Genomic DNA, 9627 nt, shown 5'->3' with positions numbered 1-9627 from the left:
TATTTTTTAAGATAGTTGGGAATACATATTAATAAGAGTTGCAAGCAGCGAAGTTCCTACCAAGAGTCTTTGCTTGGGTTTTAGTCTTGTGTTTTTTTGTATTTGCTATAGCTCAAATTATATTAAATCATGGTGGGTTGTATATGTTTAAAGAACAAAGCATAAAACAATTTCTGGTATCTTTGATTTCACAACAAAATAAAATGAAATAATTAAGGAACAAAACCAAGTAAGAAATGATTGATTGGACGCTTACGCTTAGACAAAACACTGCAATACAGAGCAAAAGGAGGAAATATGTATATATATTGACATATATTTCTTGAGCATTGTTAGTTGATTTACATTGTTTGTCAATTAAATATGTACAAAACTATTACAATGGTAATGAACTATTTAATTTCATTTGCCTTGTTTGATTCAATTTCTTTGTAGACTTTTCTGGCTATTCCGAGCTTGACTGTAGGCTTTCTGACTGTTTTTTTTATTGTTCTGAGCTTTTGCATTCAAAGACCTGCAAAACACATTATATTTCATAGTTAGCTTAAGAGAGTACCAATCAATGTAATAAAATATAAAATTTGAAATAAAATGTTATGATAAATGTAATAAAAATATAAAATTTAAAATACAATTTTATGATAAATAAAAAAAATATATATTTAGAGAAAACTGTTGTACACTTAATTTTTCAAAGAAATTATCTATGGTGGATACAAATTGAAAAGTGAAACAAGGACCATAATGTACAATAGCTCACATATTATAATCATTGGGAAGCAAGAGACTAAAGTGCAACAAGTGTAGTGGCGCCTGATCATATATAGCTTCATATGGCATAAATGTGAAACATAGCATAAACAAATATATGTGTATAGATTCACACATACTTCTTTAGGTCAAAGTCTGGTGCCTATATTGTTTTTTTTGTCCTCTAAATAATGGCTATATTGTTTTAACTTTGTAGGGGAGTTGAGAGCATTAAATGAATTAGATTATTTGATCATATGTAAAACGTTAACATCAACCTACACATGGGTAGATCTAGAAGCAAAGAGCTGCATATGACAAACAATATGCCACCAAGGTAGGGAGTAGCGTTGGCAAGGGAACCAAAGGTTCAAATAAGAAATTGTTGAATCAGTGCACCTGCAGATTTTGCAAGGGGATTAAAGACAACATCTATTGTAGCCTTGCTCTTTATCTATAAGTAGTGGATTTATAGAGTAACAAAAGTCATCAGATAGGGTAGAAAAATTAGTGGATTCTAGAGGCCAATATTTCAAATATTTGGTGCTATTGTTATGATAATATATTCTACTATATGGTTGTATACTTCATTATAAAGCCAAAAAATGAAAATGTAAATAGTAGACACAGAAAACTCAAAACTCTCTAATTTGAAGACAAATGATTTACCTTGGTATCATCATCAAGAGGAATATAGGCCATCTCTTTGCAAGGATCAAACAAGTTGTACTTGGCACTCTTGCTGAAAATATTTTGGAGAGCCCCAACATATACTGCTGCCAAAAGAGTTATCAAACCAACTTTATCCAGTATAGGAGCAAGTGGCTCCCCATAGAGTATGAGACCTAATAAGGCTACTCCTATGGAAAGCAAAATAATTGGTGTAAAGTGAGCTTCTACTCCCCACCCATACTTGTAGAATATAACTCTTCTTAGCAACATCATGGAGAAAATGGCGATGCTTGTACATGTTAAAAAATTCTCCCGTGAAGGCAGAGTACTCATTTGGACTCAGAAACTGTCAAAAACACAAAACATCTACAAGTAAATGAGTTGGTAAATGCAAGACCATGAGTGACAAGGACCATGAAGGGTGTGAGTACAAGTGTAACCATGGTTCATGGAACTACAAATTTCAAGGTAGGTAGGTAGATCAACTGTCTACACTACCTACCATTAGAAAAAACAAAATTCTGCATGTGCATTGGAAGAAAGAATTGGAGGATTAAATAGTAGTTTCTAGTCACCAATGGATGCAAATGAAAAAGAGAAGAAGAATGAAATGAAGTTTAGCATGTTATTAATGAATATATTGGTAATTAGATAATAAGAAAAAGGATGAGCTGGTATAGCCCCCTGTACCGATCTAAATTGACAACTATAGTAAAGCTTTAACATGTTCCTAAGAAAAACATTCTAGTGCACAAGCACATCATGCAATGACTACATTGCATCTGCATGTTTTATGCATACATATTACAATTGATGTGAATAAGTGACTCTTAGACGTAAACAATACAAATATGAATATATATTATCTGGGCCCTCAACTTTGATCTTTATCCCATGAAAGGCTCTGCATTGGCATTTTCATCCCATCTTTTAAATCAAATTGGCATTTGAAAGTGTAATGTGAAAGCAAAAACAAAACAATATTGTGATAATTGCAATCTGGAGGAACATTGACCTAAATTATTATTGTAAACTGATGTTGTGAAATATCTTTGCTAGCCATTTGCATGTTGTGCAACAGACCAAGTATCATTATTGTGTACAAAACTAATTATGCAAAATGTGCAAGCACAAACAAGGCATGTCAACTATTTGAGAGAATACTTGGAAGAGATGTCAGCTCATGCAATACAATCACTACAACATTCATTCATTCCTTTTTTTTTTGTGCATGCATAAAGCAACCCTTGTGTTAGATCATATACTACATTGAGATGCACCAGTACAAGATAGAGGACAATGTATTTTGTTTACACTTATATTGGCAGACTTTTTAGATTGGATTGATCTATCTATATTATAGCTATCCCCATTGTGGTGCCTAGGAATAAGTTGAGATTTTTAGGTATAACTACAAATTATCTATGAATCTTTATTAGTCTCATGAATTTAGTAGCTTGCTATCAAATTTTCAGTTTAATTTTTCTTTCGTAAGTGGAAGTGTTGATTGGTGGTTGCAATTAGGATTTTAACTTCGACCTTTTCTCCTATTTTCCTTATACTAAAAGGTGGTGCCATGTATTGGGGCTTTATAAATTATAAAGTTGGAGAACTTGTCAGGTTAGTTATTCCATGATTATCTATAGGTTGAATATTATATAGAAGAGTATTTAAAAGTTTTGAGACTGAAGATGATGGCGAGACAATTGCAAAGTAACAATAAGCAAATTGATAAAATTTTAGTTTCGTTAGTACCCTTGTTATCCTTAAGGAAATTTCAGTGATCTTAATAGTTTGAAAAAATTGTTATACCTAGTATAATATAGTAATAAAATTCAATGTATGTTCAAGAATAGATCAACTTGTGACAACAAATGTGCTTGCATAATGATAGTTAAATGAAGTTCAAATATTGTCGTGTATGAAAGGGAAAACCTCTTGAACGAACAATAAAGCATTTAAGAGAGAAAGGGTGGTCAACATCAATGCCTAGAACAAACAAAAACACAAATCAAAGAAAAGGACAAGTTAACAAGGCATGGATACCAAAGAGCCAAGGATGCAAGTAGTGAATAGCGAAGGGGACAGTCATAACAATCTTTATAACTATAAAAGAGAAAGAACAACCAATAACATATGAGAACCATAAAATAATATTGAAAACCACTAGCCACATCCATCATTAAACTAGTTGTCAAGTCAGGGAAACATAAAGAATAAAGAAAGATGTAGACACAAAAATTGATATACCAAACATGAAATCAAGCACCAACATTCCAAATCTGCACAACAATAATATTGAGAGGACACATTAACAACCCATAAAGTTAAAATGTAGTAAATTCAAATACATTCTATCCATTTAGATGTGAATACAAAGGTTTGATCAAATGAAAGCTCTAGATATAATAAAAGGCAACTAACATGTCATCTTGGAAAGATGAAGGTCCACCACAAAGACAAGACCCATAGTTGAAGCATGAGAAACTAGATGACATATCAACTATATTGAAAGATGACCACCATGAGGAAAGAACACACAGGAAAGGGAAAAAGTACTACCATATATACTTGATTGAAGATCTAGAAGGATCTACCAAACATGGTTCCTACTTACAACTTTTTACCATTTTGCAAAGCGAGGAGGACAACTGAGGACTTTTCAAGATAAGTAGCAATGTAAAAAAATCACAATCCCTGCATTGCTCAAATTATGCCTTCTAAATGCCAAAGCGACCATTGAAGACATGCAATGTTACACAAATTTAAAGATATAGCTATTTAAAAATGCAGTTTTGTACAAAACATGGACATACCTGGGTCTGTTTCTAAAGAAGATTCTCATTACCTGTTGAAGAAGAAACATAACAATATTGTGTCAATGAGAGGAGCCAAAACTAGTAAATCAACATGATAATGCTTCGTTAGAGAATATATACAATTAACAAATTTGAAAACTATGTGAAAGGCATAAATCAAAATGCTAATTCTTTGCCATAAACAAAAATATCAGTTCATCGATGAATTCAAATGAAAACTAATTCTGAAAAAAAAAAAGAATGTGGAGCATGAAAGCTTAAATGGGAGGATGGAATTTCCTTTTTCTATCTATCTTTACCCGAATTTGTTGTTTATGAGACATAACTAAAGTTCAATCTATTGTTTATGTGGTGGACTTTTTTTTATTTTAGATTTTTAGTTTTTAAACCAATTTTTATTTTAATGGTTCCACCCTACACATGAGTGATGAAATCAGGTTTAAGTTTTAGTTTTATTTGCTAAATGGCGTTCAATACATAATGATCAAAATTAAAGGCAGACATTGATCTACGAACACTGAAATTAGACCTGAATCAAGAAATGCAAAATTGTGAAGTGCGGGGCATTCAGACACAATTGGTTTAATATGTAAGTAGTTGGGCCGTCATTAATTTATTGATTAATTAAGTCCTTTAGTTAATGAAACATACATTTGTTGCAAAACCACTAATGCATTGCATTCTTTGTGCAGAACACATCTTTAGGTTGGAAGAATCTTTGAAATGGATAGTAAACGAACATTGGTGGAGGACTTGATTCCTACACATTGAATAAGTTTTATCCATGCTAAATCTTTTTTTGGATGCCCTGTTTGCACTGATTGAGTTAACTCGAGAAAAAAAATACACTTTGCAAGAGGGAGTAATTTAAAATATCCCCAATATTACAACTAAAATCATAGAGAGCACTAAAACATGTTTTGTTTTGTTTTTCACACAGAAACTTATAATTCAGAAAAACAAATGAAGTATACAAATGATATGGATGACCAAATTAACTCTAGTGCACTTGCAAAATGCAAGGATAAAACATTAATGACCTTAAGCCTAAGAAATTTTAAGAAACAAAGCTACCCAACATGAGATCAAGAGAAGAAAAAATAGTTGCCTTAGTCCTAAGAAATTTTACTATACAAAATAACTAGACAAGAGATCAAGAGGAAAATGTGTACTCGGATTGTCTAAACACTAAATCTGCAACACCACCCCATCCCCCCTAGACCTGGAAAGGGGGTTTTAAGCATACAATCAATTTTTTTTTGCAAACGATTGTGGTTTTAGCATGCAATGACCGAATTAGATGATAACGGAGGAACTATTATAGATAGATCTTAAACCATGAGTTTCATAATGTAAAAAATTGAGACTGACACTTTTGACCATAGACAACTCCAAGCAAAAAGAGTTGCCCTCCAACATTCTGCAAAAAATTAAAGAAAATATTCAGAAAAAAAAACATAGAGACAAATGATTGTGTGCCTAGTGTGCGACAAAACGATACATAAAATATAGTTGGGAGATGATTCCAAAACCTTACACAATTGTTACTATGGTTTTTCGGCATCCATTAGAATATTCAAATAATTGAGCCCCTTCCAGTTACCGCATAAGTATCTGCTTCAAAAATTTAAGTCGCCTGAAGAAAATGAAAAGACAACCTATGGAATTCAATAGTGCTGAGAATGAAACCCTAATTGCCACTTGTCAATGCTTTGCTAGTAGCCTGGGAAAATTCAAAGCTCAATCATATCATATGTTATATGCACGATTGTAATTTAAGTTTAGCAAAGAAAAGTTAAGAAACACGAGTACCAATCCATGGCAGAAACTAACATAACACACCTGCGAACTAACACGTCAATTCCAAATGCAAACCCTAATCAACAAATGTATGGTTTGAATCCATACTCTACACTCTGACTGTGATTTCACCAAATGTTATGTTGAATCTGTAGGCCCCTTTTGTTGTCCATGTTTTCCTACCGACCGCGCATTGTCAAACTTTCAATTTGGTGGCCCCTGTCACTACCTCTAGAGTCGTGCGTTCTCTCCCATGGAGAACTGCACAAGCCCCTGTAGACCGCCAACAATACCAATTGTTAAATGCCACATAATTTGTGAAAAATATTTTTCTTAAATAATATGCAAGTTTCAATCAGTAGACATTAGGAAACACAAAAAATATCCAAGAATAGTGACTTGTGATTCATTTTTTACAATCACATTAATCACGACTTAATGAAAGAGGCCTCCGCTATAGTCCCTACTAGCAGGAACTAATAAATGGTTAGGGGGAAACATGTTACACCTCACCAACTAGTTTTTTAATCAAGTGATTTGGTTTTACCACCTCCTCATAACTCAACAAGAAAAGTTAACATGCCTTATAATTTAATTGATCAACTTACAAAAACCATAAATAATGTCTCTTTGAGATCAAGTGCACTCATTTGATACAGATACAAATGTTTAGAGGAAAGGATTAGATAAGATACTCTTCTTAATATTAAAGAGATGGTTACCATTATTCATTCTATCTTTTAGAATAATTCTAATATTTTATTTACTCATAAATTTCGACCCACAAATTTTTCTTAGAAGCATTAACTAGTATATGTTGTGTTTATATGAAGATTTGAAGAAGGTTTAGTTGATAATGGTTAACTGTTATATGTTGTGGTTATATCCAATATTCATCATATATAATCAATGTTAATTATACTAATTCCATAAAATTTGAAATCATTGTTGTAGACACCTATTTTTGTCCACTTAATTAAATGAATTTTATATTTATTTAATTACTATTCATTCAATTATTAATTAAATTCACATTTAATTAATCTTTCATGCCTTTTCAACAATTAATTAAATTATTATTTAATCAATTCATCCCAGCCCTATTATCCTATTAATTAAATAAATTATTCAATTTATTTGATTTAATTCACTTAACCAAATTCAGACCATTAATTAAATAAATAAATCATATTTGTTTAATTAAATCTTCTCTCACATTTAAATAAATTAATATTTATTTAAATCCCCTAAAATCCCATCTCTCATATTTAAATAAATTAACATTTATTTAAATCACCTTTATCCTCCACCCATTTTCATTTTCCTACAAATGCAAGTTGCACCACTATTTTAAATAAATAAATTATTTATTTAAAATCTTATTTATCCTCACCCACTTGAAACCTTTAATGGCTTCCCTTAAAGTCTTCAAACCTTTAAAGGTTTCCTTCTAGAGTCTTCTCAAGCCTTTAATGGCTTTCCTTAAAGTCTTCAAACCTTCAAAGGTTTCCTTCTAGAGTCTTCTCAAACCTTTATTGGTTTTCCTTAAAGTCTTTAAAACCTTTAATGACTTCCTTCTAGAGTCTTCTTAAGCCTTTAATGGTTTCCCTCAAAGTCTTCAAGCATTTAATGCTTTATCCCCCCTTTTCTCATTTAAATAAATTAAGATTTATTTAAATAAATCCAAAATTCACATTCACATTTAAATAAATTCACATTTAAATAAATTAATAATTTAAATATCTATCCAAATGCAAATTGAACCATTTAATTGAAATAAATGATTTTATTTTAATTGAAAATCCCAAAATTCCTCCCACTTGCATGCCTAAACCCCTTCTAGATTCTTCTAATCACTTCCAATTTAGCCTAATCCTATCCTAATCATTGTCACATTCCTAAATAAAAGAAAGACACTTCTCAAAAACCTCAAAAGTCTTCAATAACCATTAAAAGCTTTATGTCTTCAAATGGTTAACCTCTAAAGTCTTCCAAACCATTAAAGGCCCTTACATAACCATTTATGGTTAACTCACCTTTGACCTTTGGTTAGAGACTTTCCTCTAACTTAACCATCCTTTTAATTCATGGGTCTCTTCAAAGAATTTATTTCTTTGACTAAGGTAACCTTTAACCCTTGCACATTCATTTATCCCTTAGATAAAAGGAATATCCATTAACCTAACCCTAACCCAACCCCCTAAGGTAACCATCATGTTCCCATTTCCACAACATCATTTGGTGAACCCGACGTGAATCAAATACTTTTGTAACCTCAAGGACATTTTTTTTAGGCTTGTGAGCCCACCATGTGCACTAAATTTTTGAATGTTTTAGTTGCATATTTTCTAATTTTTTTGTGTAGGTTTTGGAAGGAGTTAGTTTAAAACATTTTAATTTCTTTGGTTTAAAACAAATATTTCTTATTTTTCACAAAGGGATAAAGAAAACTTCACATTTTCTATTTTGTGCAACTAAAATAAACTCAACTTTTCATTTGGTGCATACAAAAGAACTCCATCTTTCTTGTTTTTCACAAAGGGATAAAAAGAACTTCACATTTTCTATTTGGTGCAACTAAAACAAACTCAACTTTTCATTTGGTGCATAAAAAGAACCTCACATTTACCTTTTTTCTACAAAGGCTACAAGACTTTATTTTTCTTGATCAGGTTTGTTTTCCAAAGTTTATCAAGTGTCAAACATTTTGATATCTTGGTTAAAAAGAACACTATATCTATTGGAGCAACATCTCCAAGTAGAAAATAGATCACATTGTGATGATGGGTTAAAAATAACAAGTGTCTTTTGTGTTTTGGCACGCTTGTGCAAATTTGTAGAGTGGTCCCAATTCTAACACACACTATCCTCTCCCTTGGCTCTTGTGGTCCTAGATGCAAGAGAAAAGTGGTAGTAACACTCTAAATTTTCTATTTTTAAGAGAGGTCTGCCAAGGGACACATCATTCTTGGGACGACCTTGAGCGGTAAATCCTTCGAGCCACTATAGAAATCAGGTGAGAGCAAAAGCCATAGCCTTAGGTGTATGTGTTCCTATAGTGTAACTTGCCGAAAGGACATATGGGCCCCACCGTGAGCTACAAGGCTCTTGAGTGAGTCACTGCATAATGAACTTACATCTAAAGATATCAAACATTACTAGACACCTCTTATTTTAGAAGCCCACCCATTCTATTGATTGAGGATATTTGTGAAAATTTCAGTGCAAGAGCATAGAAGGTTTTACTCCCAAGATACTCACTATACATATTTCCTTGAGTAGAAACAAGACTTTTTCAAAGGCTACTTTTAGCTTGATGAAAGTGGTGACTCCCCCATAATAGGGACCACCTATTTGTTGTGCTCATACAAGACTTAGTATATCACATCCTTACCTACCATGATGGGATACATAAGGTATGTAGTACCAAAGTTGAAGAAATATCACAACTGGCCATTACCTTAGGGATGAAAAGTGTTTGAGTTGTCTTCGTCTTGTTTCATACTAGTGGAAATTTGGGACGACTTTAGGCCTATGATCATACACACATTATTAGGGTCAAAAAGTTCATGAATGGGTTGATTTA

The 9627-nt window shown here is 32.2% G+C and overlaps 1 long non-coding RNA gene across 3 annotated transcripts; it reads right to left on the bottom strand.

The window, feature by feature from the left end:
- Window positions 1-284: 284 nt before the first annotated feature.
- Window positions 285-6349, bottom strand: LOC131036986 (uncharacterized). 3 transcript variants are annotated; one of them, XR_009359474.1, is made up of 5 exons: window positions 6054-6349; window positions 5779-5877; window positions 4239-4270; window positions 1420-1768; window positions 285-514 (listed from the first exon to the last, which is right to left on the bottom strand). It is a non-coding gene; the product is annotated as an uncharacterized LOC131036986 (long non-coding RNA). The 3 variants fall into 3 exon arrangements; XR_009359473.1 differs by having other exon boundaries at window positions 5774-5877; window positions 6084-6349; XR_009104160.2 differs by having other exon boundaries at window positions 6084-6348.
- Between the last annotated feature and the right edge of the window lie 3278 nt (window positions 6350-9627).

This window comes from Cryptomeria japonica, chromosome 11 (assembly GCF_030272615.1).
Source record: "Cryptomeria japonica chromosome 11, Sugi_1.0, whole genome shotgun sequence".
Taxonomy (NCBI): domain Eukaryota; kingdom Viridiplantae; phylum Streptophyta; class Pinopsida; order Cupressales; family Cupressaceae; genus Cryptomeria; species Cryptomeria japonica.
The sequence above is the reverse complement of the archived record's forward strand: the minus strand, read 5'-3'. Positions and strand labels throughout refer to the sequence as shown.